The sequence below is a fragment of the Stomoxys calcitrans genome, chromosome 2, assembly GCF_963082655.1.
Source record: "Stomoxys calcitrans chromosome 2, idStoCalc2.1, whole genome shotgun sequence".
NCBI lineage: Eukaryota > Metazoa > Arthropoda > Insecta > Diptera > Muscidae > Stomoxys > Stomoxys calcitrans.
This window is the reverse complement of record NC_081553.1, coordinates 56,620,521-56,638,020: the sequence shown is the minus strand read 5'-3', so window position 1 is coordinate 56,638,020 and position 17,500 is coordinate 56,620,521. Positions and strand designations below refer to the sequence as shown.

The 17,500-nt window shown below is 40.3% G+C and overlaps 1 protein-coding gene across 1 annotated transcript in view; it reads left to right on the top strand.

The window, feature by feature from the left end:
• LOC106096216 (uncharacterized) overlaps positions 1-17,500 on the top strand; it is a 205,290-nt gene that overhangs the window by 39,468 nt on the left and 148,322 nt on the right. The window lies entirely within an intron of this gene.

Below are 17,500 nucleotides of genomic sequence, written 5' to 3'. Positions count from 1 at the left end.
CAAAAATTAATTGCGGATTTTTCATATAGTCGGCGTTGACAAATTTTTTCACAGCTTGTGACTCTGTAATTGCATTCTTTCTTCTGTCAGTTATCAGCTGTTACTTTTAGCTTGCTTTAGAAAAAAAGTGTAAAAAAAGTAAATTTAATTAAAGTTCATTCTAAGTTTTAATAAAAATGCATTTACTTTCTTTTAAAAAATCCGCAATTACTTTTTGGGCAACCCAATAGTTGCCAGAAAGACCCATTTATCGATTAAGGGTCTTAAGTCCAAAACAGCCGCATTTATTGTCCGATTTCGCTGTAATTTAAAACAAAAAGTTTTATTGGTCTCCTCGTCATCCGATCAGAGTAGGGTCCAGATAGGAATATATTTGGAAATGGTGGCCATTTAGACGGATCTGACGATTCAGGGTCTTAAGCCCATAACAAAAGCATTTGTTGTCCAATTTGGTTAAAATTTCGGACAGCGAGGTGTACAACGACTTCAACTATGGTCTACAACATTCAAGCCAAGTAGGGTCCGAATGGGACCCTAATCTGGTATAGCTCCAATAGCATAACAATTCAAATCCATATTCCTTTGTTTACCCTTAAAGAGATACCGGGCAAAGAACTAGAGCAGGCAAACTAGCGATAAACGCAACATTCGATATTTTCGATAATTTTAATAGTAAATATCGATAACTATCGTTAATTTTCCTACAATTGAAACAAAAATGAGAAGTAAAAGTCAGAAGATAGATTTACTTACAAACAATAGCAATGCACAGATCAAACAAAACCAAGGTTAATAAAGTGAGTTGGAGGTCATGAGAAGAATCATTGTACAAAATGTTAGTCTAATCAGATGAAAATTGCGCCCTCTATAGGCGCGTATGAAAAATTTAACTTTTGCGATAGTATCCATCGGAAAAATATCAATCGATATTCAGTCAAAAAAAATTAAATAATCGAAAGTGTCGATAGTGTCATCGATATTTTGCCAGCTCTACAAAAAACTTTACACAAGCGATCCATGGTGGAGGGCATTTAATATTCGTTCGGCCGAACTTAGCACACTTTTACTTGCTTTTAATGAAAAGTGGCATTGGTGAGGCATTCTCTTCTAAATTTCCCACGAACTTTCCATTAACGAACAAAGGATACTTCTTTATATCAATGAGTGCAGTCCGATTAAAGTTTAAGCTCAACGATAGGCTGCCTTGTTTTTCATGCCGAGTCTGAGCGGCGTATCGCATATCGACAGCACTTGGTAGAGAAGTTTTAACATGGCAGGATACCTCACAAATGTATCCAGCATTGGTAAGGGGACAACCACCGCTGAACAGTTTTCTAATGTTTACGCTGGGATTTGGACGGAAGCATTCGTCGCCATAGACGGACATTCCAACCACTGCGTCACGCTGAGTCATTCTCTACCACGCTGAGTCATTCTCTACCACGCTGAATCATTCTAGTTGTGGGGGCCAGGCATTAAAGGGCTAACCTCGGGCTAAGTTACCTTATGAGAATGGACGAAGTTGTTTCATCCAGTTATTCATTCAAATACACACTTGGAGTTTGAAAAGATAAGATAAGATTAGGGCTTATAATCGAAGATTCTATTTTTAATAGAAAATGTTGTCGAATTTCAATGTCCTTAATCTTTTTTTTTGGATTTCTAATGTGACTAAAATTTTTTATACCCCCTACTATAGGATAGTAGGGGGTAGGGGGGGGGGGCGGACCCTCCCCCTTACCCTAAAAGTACTACCCAAAAATAAAAGTAGACCGATCGGGACAGCATGTTAGTGTAAGACCCTATCTTATATATAAAATTCAATTTGTGTTTATTTGTTTGTCGGTTTGTTTGTTTTTGGTATCGGGAGGGGGGGGGGGGAGGGTGGCGGACCCTCCCCCTTACCCCAAAAGTACAACCCAAAAATAAAAGTAGACCGATCGGGACAGCATGGGATTCAAATGAAAGGTATTCAAGAGTAGAGTACCAATTTCATAATCAAAATTTGGTCCAAATACCTGGGCCCCCCCCCCAGCTCAAAACCCCTTAAAATAGGTTAATTTGACTATCATGACAATATGGGACTCAAATGAAAGGTATTCGGGAGTAGATTACGAATATGGTCAGAAATTTGGAATCTGCACCGATAAGGACAATATGGGTATCAAATGAAAAGTTTGCGGGAGTAGATAACAAATTTGGCATTAAAATTGATGTCGAAGTATAGGGGGTCACCCCAACCCCACAAAAACGCCCAAAATGGACAAAATAGCCAATCACGGATACATGGGATGCGGTTTGTTTGTTCCGTATAGACTGAAAAATGGCGGAACCGATATTGTCGAAATTTTCGCATATTGTGTAGGTTGGTCGGGAAGGAAATATAGGCAAAATAATTTTTCGGTATAGGAAGGGGGACGGACCCTCCCCCTTATGCCAAAAACACAACCCAAAATCAAATGTGGACCGATCGCGACACTATAGTTATCAAATGAAAGGTATTGGAGAGTAGAGTAATGTTAATGTACCCAACCCCAAAACTCCCCCAAACAGACATATTGGATGTTCATTTCAATATCGGACAAAGGACAGGTATTTGGAAGTATTGGGTTGCCCAAGAAGTAATTGCGGATTTTTTAAAAGAAAGTAAATGCATTTTTAATGAAACTTAGAATGAACTTTAATCAAATATACTTTTTTACACTTTTTTTCTAAAGCAAGCTAAAAGTAACAGCTGATAACCGACAGATGAAATAATGCAATTACAGAGTCACAAGCTGTGAAAAAATTTGTCAACGCCGACTATATGAAAAATCCGCAATTACTTTTTGGGCAACCCAATAGATTTCGTATCTAGCATACAACATCAGATCGAAGTATAGGAGGTTACGCCACCCCTCAAAAACGCCATTAGTCCCAATAAGACTACATGATATATAGCTGAACCGATTTTCTTAAATTTTTTAATAGATTGTGTACGCTTGTCTGGATGGAAACATAGGCAATATAATTTTTAGATATCGGGTGGAGGCTGACCCTTCCATTTACCCCAAAAAATGACATCCATATCCGAAAGTGGTCCGATGGGCACAATAGGGGTATCAAATGAAAGGTACTGGAGACCAGAAAACAAAAATGGTATTAAAATTAATACCCAGCGGGCCCCCAACCCCAAAACTCCTCTAAACAGATGTATTCGAAGTTCATGTCAATATGGGACTCTAATGGAAAGTATTAGGCAGTAGGTTACAAATATGGCATAAAACTTTAGGTTCAAACAATGGGAGATCGCCCAACCCCAAATCCCCCCAAGCGGGCATATAAGCCGACCATGGCTATATGGGACTCAAATGAAAGGTATTTGGGAGTAGACTACGAATATGACATTAAAACTTGCGCTCGTGTCCAGGTGGCGCTTTTCCTCCTAAAGATACGTCAAATGGGCTATTTGACCCATTATGACAATACGGGACTCAAATGAAATGTATTTGAGAGTAGAAAATTAATGTGATATCCAATTTTGGAGCCAAGTGTTTTGGGGTATACCCTAAAGCACCCCCTAAACTGAACTTCATTTCCGTTGGGAATAAAAAAACAAATTTGATATCTATTTTCAGTGCAAAGTGCCGGTGGGCGCCCAGCCCCAAAACAATCTCCAAACGGTTCATATTTACCGGCCACGGCAATATGGGACTCAAATTAAAGGGATTTGGAAGTGCAGCTCGAATTTGGTATCCATATTTGAGTCGAAATGTCTGAGGCGCCATCCCTCTCCTAATAAAAACTTTACCCTAAGGAAGAATATTTCCACCAGGAACCGATAAGGGGCAAATTCTCACACATCAATGAATGCTTTCCGATTCAAGTTTAAACTCAATGAAAATGGACCTTTTTTATAGCCAAAGTCCGAACGGCGTCCCGCAGGGCGACACATCTTTGGGTAACATTTTTTAAATGGCCGTGCAAGGCATTTAACCTCGCAAATATTGCCAACTTAAGGAGGGGATAAACACCGCTTTGTCCGATGTTCTCGTCAGGTTGCGAAAGCGTTCAGCGTCATAGGCTACAATGGCACGAATTCGATATCCGCATTCAGGGCAAAGTGTACCCACCCTAAAAAAATATTAGAGAGTTAAAGAAGGCGCAGCGGAGCGGGCCCGATTCGGCTAGTAAATTATATATATTATTGATTGTAGCGACGTTCCGAACGTGTAAAGCTAGTCACTTGAAATTTTGCCCGGATACTTAATACTGATATAGGTCGTTGGGGATTGCAAGTGGGCCAGATCGGTTCATATTTGGATATGGCTCCCATATAAACCGATCTTCAGATTTGACTTCTTAAGCCCCTGGAAGCAAAAATTTTTGTGCGATTTGGCTGAAAAATTGCATGTGGTGTTTTATTATGACTTTCAACAACTGTATAAAATACGGTCCAAATCGGTATATAACCTGATATAGCCCCCATATAAACCGATCTCCCGATGTGACTTCATGAGCCCTTACAAGCCGCATTTTTTGCCCGATTTGGCTGAAATTTTGCATGTAGTGTTCTGTCATGACTTCCAACAACTGTGCTAAGTGCGGTCCAAATTGGTCTATAACCCGATAAAGCTTCCATATAAACCGATCTCCCGATTTGACTTCTTGAGCCCTTAGAAGCCGCATTTTTTGTCCGATTTGGCTGAAATTTTGCATGTAGTGTTCTGTCATGACTTCCAACAACTGTGCTAAGTGCGGTCCAAATCGGTCTATAACCCGATAAAGCTTCCATATAAACCGATCTCCCGATTTGACTTCTTGAGCGCTTAGAAGCCGCAATTTTTATCCGATTTGGGTGAAATTTTGCATGTAGTGTTCTGTCATGACTTTCAACAACTGTGCCAAGTGAGGTTGAAATCGGGGAATGATCTTATATAGCTGCCATATAAACCGATCTCCCGATTTGACTTCTTGAGCCCTTCCAAGCCGCAATTTTTGTCCGATTTGGTTGAAATTTTGCACGTAGTGTTCTGTTACGACTTCCAACAACTGTGCTAAGTACCGTCCAAATCGGTTAAGAACCTTATATAGCTCCCATATAAACCAATCTCCCGATTTGACTTCTTGAGCCCTTACAAGCTGCATTTTTTGTCCGATTTGGCTGAAATTTTGCACGTAGTGTTCTGTCATGACTTTCAACAACTGTGCCAAATATGGTCCCAATCAGTCTATAACCTGATATAGCTCCTATGTCAACCGGTCTCTTGATCATCCTTGTTCGGTTCCTAGAAGCTTTAATGTTTGCTGCTTTGACAGAAGTTTGGTATGTATTTTAGCAGAATCCATGGTGGCGGGTTCCCAAAATTTGGTCCGGCCGAACTTAGCACGGTTTCACTTGGATATTTCCTGAAATTGTTATCGAAATTTGATTTTTTGTTCAAAATGAGTTCAATGTGTGCTTTTGATAAATGCATTAGTCCAAATTTATTGCCCAAGGAAAATTTTTATCGATTTCCTACAAACTTTTGTTAACATTTTGTTTTTATGATTTCAATAAAACATTTTCCGTATAAATGCCATCTGTTCCACTTCCCACCTCTAACACAGGACATTTCTTAATGCATTTTGACCTTAAGCAAAATATGCTCCAAGCTATAGCCGCCATAAATTTCATTCATCTGTTTTGCATAGAAATTGCGAAAATTTTTCTGTCTTTTAACCATTTTCCCTAGTTTGGCTAAACATTAAACAGGAATTAAATCTGAAAATAAACCTCCAAACACGAATGTTCGACTTAGACATTGTCCAGCACAACTGTGGTACTCGTACTAGGAAAAGCAACACTTTTGCAAAGTCGACATTTATGCCAGAAATGACACTGTTTTGCTTTTGCCAATTCGCACAATAGTCTCATGTCTTTTCGACAAGGACACACTAGCAGCAGTTACAGCATGTGGTTAAGGACTAATGCATTGAAGTTGGCAATGTAGTGAGGAGCGAGAATGAGATTGGTGATATCATTATCACATTAACCATACTACCACACATTCCACTACTCTCCTTTGGCCAATTTTTCTGATTTTTTTTTCTCCATTTCGTGCTGTGCTGTGACTGGGATGATATCAGTTTTGGTTGGTTCCTGATGACACCAGGCTGCATGTATGCTCCAGAGGATATTCTGTTGTAAATTATTCTTGGCAACTTGTTAACCAACCTTTAGTAGAGCTACATGTGTCTATAAGTGTGTGAGTGTGTGTGTGTGTGTATTGGTTAGCTCTTGTATTCCTAGATGAGTTGGCTGTTTCGAGTTGAAAAGTTTAAATCCCCATGGCATGGCAGGCAAGTGAAATGCTTTTCACTTCCAAAACTAATTTTAATACAATTAAAGTGGATTAAAGTGATTTTCACTTTGTCAGTGTCGTTGTATGTGTGTGTGTGTGTGTCTCGGTGTGCATAAGAGCAGAGGTGGTACCCTCTGAGAGTTTAACACACACTCACACACACACAGTCACACACTGTATACACAAATAATTTCCACACATGTCTAACCATGGGAATTTATAAAGTAAACGATATCCTTGATGCCAAGCTGTGTTTGTGTGTGTGCGTGTTAGTGATGCTTATACACATAACGACATCGACCTGTTCCCAAATGGTATTCCTTTTTGGTTTTTTAAATTCCATTTTGTTTAAGTGGCCTTTCTGAATCAGATAAACAAATACGTAATGTGAAATCTTAATTGTGAGCTGCACGCAAAACTCTTTAGATTTTGGTTACACACAGCAAACAAACGCCCCCCCCCCCCCCCTCCCCCCCTAAAGCAAAGGCAACAGTCAACATTACCCAAATGATGATGTCTCCAAAGGATCAAAGAGGGAAACGGGACAACATAATAGACAGAGACAATTCAGAAAGAACAATGGAGGCAACAATTAAGTGAAAATTACTTGGAACGTAGCACAGAGAGTCATAAAGGAGGTTACAAGGTAATACTCATTTGTAAACATTTAGCAGTGACCTTGAACTATACAACTACCATTAAGGGTTAAAAGCCAAAGCGCAAGGACGATAATAGCATCCTTGGGTTGTGTTTCAACAAAAATTTGTTTTTAAAAGACAAAAGTAACAGGAAAGGGATTTTAATCAAATTTTGAATAATAAACTTCTATAAGAAAGCATTGAATATGAGCTGGAGGACGTTCAAAAAATTACGAAAAGATTTCAAAATAAAACAGCGCGAGAGAATAAAATTTTATAAGACCTTCTATTGAAATAAAACTTTAATAAACACTCCATGGAAAATTTGCGGAACCCATTTTCATGAAATTTTCATAGATGGTAGAATTTGAGTACCCGGTGAAAGTAGGGTACTAAATTTTTTGATATCCGAAGGGGGGACGGACCCTCCCCCTTACCACAATTTTCAAAAATTTAAATTCCAGGATATGGGTACATCGATTTAAGCGAAATTATGTATGCCACCTTTTAGTACCCCAAAAACAACGAAATTGGTATAAAACTTTGAGGTCAAAAAACATGGGGGGGGACGCCCCATCCAAAACCCACCCGAACGGACATGTTTACCAATAAGGACAATATGGGTATCAAATGAAAGGTATTTAAGAGTAGAACACGAACTTGGTAGAAAAATTGCTCCCTATGTCTCGAGGGGGTCCCCCACCCCAAAAAAAACACCACCCAACGGGAAACTTTTACCGCCTTGGGCAATATGGGTATCAAATGAAAGGTGTTTGAAAGCAGACTACAAATCTGACATACAAATTTATTTCTTGGTGTCTGAGGGGCCTCCTCACAACCCAAAAAGTCCCCAGCGGGACATATATACCGATTGGGACAATATGGGACTTAAATGAAAGGAGTATGGGAGTTAAATACGAATATAGTTTAACCATTGGGTCCAACTAACTAAAAGACCGCCCCAGACCCAAAACCGCCTAAAAGTAGTGCACAAAATCACAAGTGGAGCAATCGGGACAATATGGGACTCAAATGAAACATATTTGGAAGTAGATTACGAATATGATATCTAAAACTGGGCTCAAGTACTTAGGGAGCCATTCCAAGCCCAAAACCTCCCCAAAAGTACCTTCAAAATCAAAGTAGACCGATCAGGACAATATGGGACTCAAGTGAAAGGTTTTCGGGAGTAGAATACGAATATGGTGTCAAAAATTGGATCCAAGTACCTAGGGCGTTGCCCCAAGAATACCACCCAAAATAAAAAGTGAATCAACCGGGACAATATGGGACTTCAATGAAAGGTATTCGGGAGTAGAGTATGAGTATGATATTAAAAATTGGATTCAAGTATCTGGGGAGCCTCCCCCGGTCCAAAACCCCCCAAAAGTAGTGCCCAAACTCAAAGTGGAGCAATAGGGACAATATGGGACTCAAATGAAAGATATTTGGGAGTAGAGTATGAATATGATATCTAAAACTGGGTCCCACTACCTAGGGAGCCGTCCCAAGCTCAAAACCTGCCCAAAATTACCTTCAAAAATCAAAGTAGACTGATCAGGACAATATGGGACTCGAATCAAAGGTTTTCGGGAGTAGAATACGAATATGGTGTCAAAAATTGGATTCAAGTACCTGGGGCGAAGCCCTAAGAGTACCACCCAAAATAAAAAGTGGACCGATCGGGTTAACATAGGATTCCAATGAAAGGTATTCGGAATTAGAGTATGAAAATGATATTTTAAATCGGATCCAAGTATCTGGGGAGCCGCCCCAGGTCCAAAACCGCCCAAAAGTAGTGCCCAAACTCAAAGTGGAGCAATAGGGACAATATGGGACTCAAATGAAACATATTTGGGAGTAGATTACGAATATGATATTAAAAATTGGGTTCAAGTACCTAGGGAACCGCCCGAAGCCCAAAACCGCCCCAAAAGTACTGTCCAAAAATTAAAGTGGACTGATCGGGACAATATGGGACTCAAGTAAAATGTTTTCGGGAGTAGAATACGAATATGATATCGAAAATTGGATCCAAGTACCTAGGGCGTCGCCCCAAGATCGCAGCCCATAATAAAAAAGGAATCGATCGGGACAATATAGGACCCCAATGAAAGGAATTCAGGAGAAGAATCAAGCGTGTTAGATGTACGATCGATCCGTGGAGCGAATATAAATTCGTATAATTACCTTGTTGCAGCAAAGGTTCGCACCCGTTCGAACATGACGATGAAAGTACGATCTGACACTGCACGGAAGCTGGACATTGAAAAGCTGCAAACATTACAAACGGCAGCGGCATACTCCACTTGACTGACCCAACTAATTGATGAAAGCACTCCTTGTTCCAATGATATAATGGCGCAGTCGCAAACTATTGTCCACTCCATGGAAAATGCCGCGAAATCCGTACTTGGGTACCGGAAGCCTCCTCCAAGAAACGCATGGTACGACCAAGAGTGTCGAGATGTTACTGAAGCCAAGAATGCGGCATATAGAGCAACCCTGCAATCAGTATCAACGTGCCAGATGAAGGAGAGGTATCGGGAGAAATTTCAAAGTGGGCCAATCGGAACAACATGGGACTTAAATAAACATATTTGGGAATAGAAGAGTCACATGATATCCATGTACTTGGGGCACCGCCCTTTATCCACAAAACCCCAAAAAGAGTACAAATTTACCGACTATGGCAAAAGACAAAGAGTACAAATTTACCGACTATGGCAATATGTGGCTCAAATGAAAGGTGTTTGGGAATAGAGCACTAACATGATATCCACATTAGGACGAAATGCCCTACCAGTACCCCGAAACAGGACTTATTTCCTAACCGTGCCAGTATAGGGCTCAGATAAAATAAGAGAGTTAAAGAAGGCGCAGCGGAACAGGCCCTGATCACCTAGTCTAGTATATATAAAATTGAATTTGCGTTTGTTTGTCGGCTGAACCGATTACCTTGAAATTTTCACAGTTTGTTTAGGTTGGTCTGGAAGAAAACATAGGATATAGAAGTTTTTGTTATCGGGAGGGGGCGGCGGACCCTCCCCTTACCTCAAAGGTGCTACCCAAAAATAAAAGTGGACCGATTGGAACAATATGGGATTCAAATGAAAGGTATTCAGGAGTAGAGAACGAATTTCATATTAAAAATTGGTTCCAAGTAATTGGGGGGCCGCCCAACCCCAAAACCCTCTAAAATATGTTTTTTTGGTCATGATCATGACAATTTGGGACTCAAATGAAAGGTATTCGGGAGTAGATTGTGAATATGGTCTGGAAGGAGAAATAGGCTTTATAGTTTGTTGATTCGGATGGGGGGGGGGCGGACCCTCCCCCTTTCCCCAAAAAAACACCACCAAAAATCAACAGTGAACCGATAAGGCCAATATGGGTATCAAATGAAAGGTATTGGAGAGTAGAATACCAATATGGTATCGACATTTGAGTCTAAATGCCCATTGGCCCGCCCCACCCCAAAACTCCCCCAAATAGACATATTGGAAGTTCATGTAAATATGGGGCTCAAATGAAAGGTATTCGAGAGTAGATTAAGAATCTGGCATACAAAATCAAATCGAAGTATAGGGGTTTATCCCACATCCCAAAAACGCTTCAAATGGGCATGTGACCCATCATGAATGTATGAGACTCGGTTTGTTTATTTGTTACGTAAAATTAAAAACGGCTAAACCGCTTTTCTTAAAATTTTTACAGATTGTGTAGGTTTGTCTGGAAGGAAATATATATAGTTTTAGATATCGTATGGAGGAGGACCCTCCCCCTTAGCCCAAAAAGGCCCTCCCGAAACCAAAAGTCGGCCGATTGGCACAATGTGGGTATCAAATGAAAGGTATTAGAGACTAGAAAACGAATATCGCATGAAAATTTGTCTAAGTACCCAGCGGGCCGCCCCAACCACAAAACTCTTCTAAACAGATATATTAGACGTTCATGTTAATATGGGTGTCAAATGAAAAGTATTCGGCATTAGATTACATATATGGCATAAAAAATTCAGTCCAAGTAATGGGAGGTTGCCCCAACCCAAAATACATCCAAATGGGCACATTAGCCGACCATGGCTATATGGGACTCAAATGAATGGTATTTGGGAGTAGATTACGAATATGACATTAAAATTTGAGTTCAAGTCTATGTGGCGCTTTTCCCCCTAAAAATACGTCAAACAGGTTAAATGACCCTTTATGACAATATGGTACTTAAATGAAGGGTATTTGAGAGTAGAAAACGAATTTGAAATTCCAATTTTGGGAGCCAAGTATTTGAGGGTACTCCCCATAGAACCCTAAAAACACCAGATTTCGGAGATTTGTAATGCGATTCGATTGAAATTTGTTTGCACTCTTACAGTCCCCAAAAACAAAAAATGGTTCCTATTGTTGAGGTCTGGTGTCTCGAAGACCCTGAGCCTCAAATAAAGGGGATTTGGGAGTGAAGTACGAATTTGATATCCATATTTGAGTCGAAATGTCTGAGGTGCCATCCCTCGCCTTAAGAGGGCATAACCATTGCTTTAAATTTTGTCCGATGTCGGAGGGGCGGACTCTCCCCCTTACCCAAATTCGCAGAAACGCTAGATCTCGGAGATGGGTGGTGTCATTAAAGTGAAATTTTGTGTGATCTATTATAGTCACAATTCAGGTAGGGTACCTAGGGGGGCCGCCCCTCCCCCAAAACCTACCAAAGATAAATTTAGACCAACCCCGACAATATGGGACTCAAATGGAAGCTATTTAAGAGTAGAATACGAATCAGATACCCAATTTTGGGACCAAGTGTTTGGGGGGACCACCCAAACCCCCAAAACACCCCTAAATCGGACATATTTATATACCATGGCAATATGGGACTCAAATGAAAGGTATTTGCGAGTAGAATACGAATTTGATATCCAAATGTGGAACAAAGTTTCGGGGGGTCCGCCCCTTCCCCAAAACTCCCCCCCCCCACAACAGGACTTATTTACTCACCATGGCTATATGGGGCTTAGATAAAAGGTATTTGAGTGTAAAATGCGAATCTGATATCCAAATGTGGAGCCAAGTGTTTGGGGGGGCCGACCCTCCCAAAGAGGAAAAATTTATGACTATAGCAATATGGGGCTCAAATGAAAGGTCTTTGGAAGTAAAGCAAGAATCTGATATCAATATTCGGGAAAAAGTGTCTACGGGACCACCCCACCCTATAACACTACCATTTCCAATCGGAGGCCACCGTAGCGCCGAGATTAGCATGTCCGCCTATGACGCTAAACGCCTGGGTTCGAATCCTGGCGAGAAAATCAGAAAAAATTTTTAGCGCTAGTTTTCCCCTCCTAATGCTGGCGACATTTGTGAGGTACTATGCCATGTTAAAACTTCTCCCCAAAGAGGTGTCGCATAGCGGCACGCCCCTTATCATTGAGCTTAAAATTTGAATCGGATAGCACTCAGTAGTGATATGTGATAAGTTTGCCCCTGTTCCTTAATGGAATGTTCATGGCCAAATTTTCACATTGCAAAATGAGGCTCCAATAAGAAGTATTTTAGAGTAGAACACGAATCTGACATTTTCACTGAGTGGCCGCCCCAACCCCCAAAACACCTCCCAGACCGGACATGTTTGCCAACTTTAAATATATGAGAATCAAATGAAAGGTATTTGGGAGTAGACCACAAATGTGATCTCAACATTCGGGACCAACTGTCTAGGCGACGTCGCACCACCATAATAACCCACAAATAGGACTTATTTACTCCCCAAGACAATTTGGGTCTTCAAGACAGTGAAGCTCGATATTGATAGCCTATAAGGCCCTTACCCTAAACCGGACATATATGCTGTTTTTTTTTTTTTTGCAATAAGGGAATTTGACGATGGTGATATATTTTCAGGGCTAAGTGTTTGGGAGACCATCTCACCCCCAAAAAAACCCCCCTAAATCGGGCATATTTACCGACCACGTCAATGTGGAGCGAAGAGAAGAAGAAATTGATACCCACTTTCGGGACCAATTTTTCCTTTCCCAAAACGCCACACAAACAGCAATTATTTACTGACCATTGCAATATGAGGCTCAAATAAAGGTAGATGGAAGTAGAATACGAATCTGATATCCAAATGTGGGGCCATATATTTGGGGCACCGTCTCTTTCCCAAACCACCCCCAAGAGTACAAATTTTGGAGCCAAGTGTTTGAGGACGTCTCATCCCCTTAAACCAATGGCAATATTGGGTTTAAATAAATGGTACTTGAGAGAATTTTTTTTAGAGCCAAGTGTCTAGGGAACCACCTCTCCACTGAAAACAAAAAAAAAATCGGACATCATGACCATATCGGGCTGTTTGTTTTTATTTTTTTTTTTTTTAATTTTGTATCCAAAAAATTTTGTTTTCCATTGTTTTTGTAGCTGGCAAAAGGGTGAGAAATCAAATTGAATTCTGATGAGGAGTTTATAACAAATTTTCCGGCCATTACGCCATCGATTTGCCCTTCGAATGATATGCATCTGTTCAAAAACATTGGTGTTCATTTCAATTGGTAAAAGGTTATTCTCTGCCGTGTCCCTGTACAAAACGAAGAAAAAGAAGAAGAAGAAAAAAGGTCACCAGGATATGTCCTTAAAGACGCAGCGTTGCAAACTCCTTTTGATAAATGTTTTGTTTTACGACACCAAAATCTGTTATTGTGTCATTTCGTTTTATAGTTGCTGGCAAATTGTGCTACCATCCGTTCTGGAGCAGCTCATGCTTACCTTCTCATGCTTTCATCCGTTCGTCGGTCGTTTTGTCTGTGCTCTGTCGAATACTTCCTGTCATAAAAGATGCGAATATTTGCCGCTTGATTGGTTTTCTATTCGTTTAAAAGGATCTTTGATTTCAGTGTCCTTTGTTTAGCTGGCAACTGTCTTCAGTTAGCAATTTTCTATTTTCAACTAATTTAAAATTTTTCAATTTTTTGCCCAAAAGATGAGCTGAAATCAAAGACGTTCATTGGAAGGATTCGAGCTGTGCACCTTATCGGCATTAAAGCATCTTTTGGTCATGTCATTGTAGTTGTCCTTGTACATGAATTTCTTTTTGGGCACTTCCTTCGCTTTTGACCAGAATCCGGTTGCGGCAAGGACCAAACAGGACATTGTTAGCTATCAATGTAAGCGCAAAGTAGTCTTTGGAACGATGTGGAAACATTTTTCACAACATTTTCATGGTTTGCGAAGGGATGAAAGAAAAGACACAGGAGAAAGGATTTTGCAGGTTTTTAGGGTATTAGTTTTGAGAAAATCACACCATGGCAAATATTGTGCGCAGACATTTCTTTATGGACAGGCAGAGAATTTTTTGCTGCAGGACCCACCAAGAGTTATTAAGGATTATGAATACAAAATATTTTGGGGGGAGGACTTCTCTAGCACCTTTCTCGAAAGAAAATTGTTTGTGTTAAAAAAAAGTTACCCGAAAACTATTTTGCTCGATGTTCTTAAGATTCATTTTATGATGTTGGAGTCCTTTACTGGTCATCATTTTTTTTTTATTTCGGAATCCTTCAAAATTTATTTCTTACTTTATGGCCATTCACTTTACAAAAATCGTATAAAAACGAATTCATCAAAATTTTCTGTATGCAATGTTCCACTACATTGGGTATGTGTAAGAGGATGTAGTAACACTTCAGTTTTCGGAAAGAAAGTACATTGGCGCAGCAATGAAAGTTGCAGAAGAGGGGCTATGGGATTTTGTATTCAAAGCATTTATGCAGACAATTATGTTACAGTTTTATTTCAAAAAAAAAATATTTTATAGAAAACGAGCTGAACCGGGCCCGCTCCGCTGCGCCTTCTTAAAGTCTCTAATATCTTTTTAGGGTGGGGACACTTCGCCCTGAATGCGAATATCGAATTCGTGACATTTTAGCATATGTCCGCCTATGACGTCGAATTGTCGTGATTGGTCTATATATCCATTTGGCGGGTTTTGGGCGGCCCCCGAGGCACCAAACTACAATACAACAATAGAAACCATGTTTTTGTTCGGGTTCTCTGGCCTTCCCTGCCAAATCGTCTGCCCTTTCATTTTTCCTTACTCCCTTATGCCCAGGCACCGAAACGATGCGGATTGTACCATCCTCAGAGAAGGCTTTAATCTCCTTCTTACACTCCTTGATGACTGTAAGAGTGCAAAAAAATTTCGAACGAATCGCATCACCAAATTAGGGTATTGAGAAGTGCTTTTTAAGGGATGGATGGCACCTCAGACATTTCGACTCTAATATGGACATTTCGACTCAAATACGGATATTAAATTCGTTCCAAAATCCCTTTAATTTGAGCCCCATATTGCAATGGTCGGTAAATATAAACCGTTTGGAGGGGGTTTGGGGCTGGGGCGGCCACCGGTACTTTGCCCTGAAAATAGATATCAAATTCGTTCTTTACCCCCAAATACCGTAGATTTGAGCTCCAATTTGCCATAGTTGGATATGAAGTTCAGTTAAGGGGGTGATGCCCTAAAGCACCCCCATATTCGACTATGGCAAATTGGAGCTCCAAACACTTGGCTCCAAAATTGGTTATAAAATACCATTAATTTGAGTCCCATATAGCCATGGTCGCTAATATGCCTATTTGGGGTTGTTTGGTGGTGGTTGGGCGTTTTTGGGTGGTGATGTGACTCCCTATATTTCGATCTGATTTTGTATGCCAAATTCGAAATCTACTCCCAAATACCTTTCATTTGATCCCCATATTGACATGAACATCCAGTATGTTTGCTTGGGGGATTTTTGGGGTTGGGACGGCCCGCGGGGTACTTTGACTCAAATTTTAATACCATATTTGTGTTCTACTTTCCAATACCTTTCATTTGATACCCATATTGTCCCGAACGTTCCACATTTTATTTTGGGTGTTGTTTTTACCATAAGGGGGAAGGTCCGCCCCCCTTCCGATATCGAAAAATTATATAGTCAAAGTTTCCTTCCAGACCAACCTACACAATATGCGAAAATTTCGAGAAAATCTGTAATATCTTTTTAGGGTGGGGACACTTCGACCTGAATGTGGATATCGATTTCTGTGGCCTATGTCCGCCTATACTTTACCCTATTTTAATGTCATATTCGTAATCTACTCCCAAATAACTTTCATATGAGTCCCATATAGCCATAGTCGGCTAATATGCCCATTTGGGAGTATTTGGCGGTGGGGCAATCTCCCATTACTTAGACCTAATTTGTTATGCCATATTTGTAATCTTCTACCGAATACTTTTTATTTGACTCCCATATTGACATGAATGTCGAATATATCAGTTTAGTGGAGTTTTGGAATTGGAGCGGCCAGCGGGTACTTGGACACAAATTTTATTACGATATTCGTTTTCTAGTCTCCAATACCTTTCATTTGATGCCTTAATTGTGCCTATCATCTCACTTTTGGTTTTGGGTGAAGTTTTTATGGTAAGGGGGAGCGTCGGATCCCTTCCGATATCTAAAAATTACAAAGCCTATGTTTCCTTCCAGACAAACCTACACAATCTGTGAACGTTTTTAGAAAATCAATTCAGCCGTTTTTGATTCTACGGAACAAACCGAGTCCCATAAGGTCATGGTATGTCCATTCTGGACGCTTTTGGGGGGTGGGGTGACCCCCCCTACTTTGACCTGATTTTGTATGCAAAATTCGCAATCTACTCCCGAACAACTTTCATTTGAGCCCCATATTGCCATGAACGACCAATAGGTTTTTTTGGTGGAGTTTTGAGGTTGGGGCGGCCCGATGGGTACGTAGAATCAAATTTCAATACCATCGAAACCTATTCTTTAATACCTTTCATTTGATGCTCACATTGTCCGGATCGTTCCATTTTCGATTGAGGGTCGTGTTTTTGTAGCATAAGGTGGAGGGTCCGCCCCCCTTCTCATATCAACAAACTATAAAGCCTTTTCCTGACCATATTCGTAGTCTACTTCCGAATGCCTTTCATTAGAGTCCCATATTGTCATGATCGTCCCATAAACCTATTTTAGGGTGTTTTGGGGTTGGGGTGGCCCCCAGTTACTTGGGCCCAATTTTTAATATGAAATTCGTACTCTATTCTTGAATACCTTTCATTTGAATCCCATATTGTCCCGATCGGTCCACTTTTATTTTTCGGTAGTACTTTTGGGGTAAGGGTAGCCTATGTTTCCTTCCAGACCAACCTACACAATCTGTGAAAATTTCAAGTTAATCGGTTCAGCCGTTTTTGAGTCTATACGGAACAAACACAAAAACCGACAAACAAATAAACAAAAATTGATTTTTATATATAAGAATTGCTCCTTCCAGACCCTATTCGTAATCTACTCCCTAATATCTTTCATTTGAGTCCCATATTGTCCCAATCGGTTCACTTTCATTTTTGGGTAGTGCTTTTGGGCTAAGGGGGAGGGTCCTCCCCCTTACGATATCAAAAAATTCTAAAGCCTATTGATTTTTTTAGACCATATTCGTAATTTACTCCCTAATACCTTTCATTTGAGTCCCATATTGTCCC